This window comes from Belonocnema kinseyi, chromosome 4 (genome assembly GCF_010883055.1).
Source record: "Belonocnema kinseyi isolate 2016_QV_RU_SX_M_011 chromosome 4, B_treatae_v1, whole genome shotgun sequence".
Taxonomy (NCBI): domain Eukaryota; kingdom Metazoa; phylum Arthropoda; class Insecta; order Hymenoptera; family Cynipidae; genus Belonocnema; species Belonocnema kinseyi.
In genome coordinates, this window is record NC_046660.1 from 140,286,379 (window position 1) to 140,288,133 (window position 1,755).

Below are 1,755 nucleotides of genomic sequence, written 5' to 3' on the forward strand. Positions count from 1 at the left end.
ACGTATACGCTGCAACGCAAAAATAACCCTTACGTCAAACTGTAGAGAGTAACTTTTTTCTCCAAGACGGCAGAAATAATCACGGCTTATCACATTAAAAAAATTATTTGATAACAAAATTTCGTCACTTATTTATGACATAAAAACATTTTTTCTTGTTTACAAGATTTAAGAAGTAAGAAAAAAATCTTGATTGGAATATATCGATTTTTGAAGAACAAGAAGCTTTAAGCATTATAACGCTAGGCGTAAATAGTTTAAAAATATCTTCCTTTTTAATTTAATAAACTCAGTATTAAAATGAAAGTTTTAATATTGTCAGAAATAAATATTCACTTTAACTTCAAGTACCTAGATGACAGTTTTGACTTGTCTTGCTCATTGTAGTTTTTACATTATGTCGATTCATAATTTTATTCAAATATGAAATTCCTTCCAAATTTATTTTTAATAATGCAAGAAATAAACATTGTTAATATCTTTTTCATATAAAAAAGTGGGGTTTTTTGCATGATTGTTGTTATTTTTCTTTAAAAAACCTTGTTTGTTAATGAGGTAATTAATTTCTAATGCCTTTAAAATTTTATAAAAGAAACTGAAAGTTGAGCAAATATTTAAATTATTAGAAAATAAATTTATTTACGAACAAAATTAAAAAAGCAAGTTTTTTATCAAAGGAAAGAATTTAAAATAATTATTATAGCAAAATCAAAAATTTTGAATGGAATTAAATATGCAAACAGTTAAACAAGCAAATCCAAACAAAAGCTTAATCGACCAGCTGGAAAGTATAATTTTTTATACATGACTGGTGGAGAACATTTTAAAGTTTCAACTTATTTTTCTCAAGAAATACAAAATAAAGAAATAACGAAATAAAGGAAATAATTAAAGGAAACTATATAAAAAACTAAAGAAACTTATATATTTATTAAAAATAAAATAAAATGAAAACGGCGTCAAATTCTTAAAAAAATATGGACTATTAAAGTACATAATAGTTCTGTGAATTTATAGCATTGGCTTACATTATTTTTCATGATTGCGGTTTAAAAAATGTAATCAGCTCAGATATTAAAACAACAAAAAGACGGAAATAAAAAAAATTAAGCAAACTTACATTTTTTCTTAAAGTTAGATTTCTGGAGCAGGGAAAATGACATTTTGTAAAATTGAGTTATTTCTTATTTCAATTTGAAAAAATGGATCATATTTATAACATGGCCTTAGCTAAACTGTAGAAGCAAGCCGTAATTTCCTTTGACTTTCGAGAATGCTTCTTATACTTTACAGCTGTTAAAAAACTCATATACTACTAAATTCACAAATATTTTTAAATGCAACATTTCAGAAGACATTTGTCTAGGTCTATAAGGAAATCTAGGGAAAAAATTTTTTTATAAGTTTTTATAAGGAAATTTCTTTTCAGAATTTTTATTTCTTTAACCAGAAAAAAATAGTAAGGACATATTCAACCAGAATTCTGGTTGATTTAACCTTTTTTTTTAGTTTACTTAAATTTAAATAAAACTCAACTGTATCTTCAAATTCACTTTTCTACTAATTTTCAAAAAAATTATAACTTAAATAAAAAATAAACTTTTTAATTCAAATTTGTTATTACTATTTTTTACTAACATCTTTGCTATATTTTGGGCATACTCAATTAAAATTATTTTTCCATTCATTCATATAGTAAAATTAGATTATCACCATTTTGGATTTCAAATGCACTATAATTTGGCGCGACCGAAT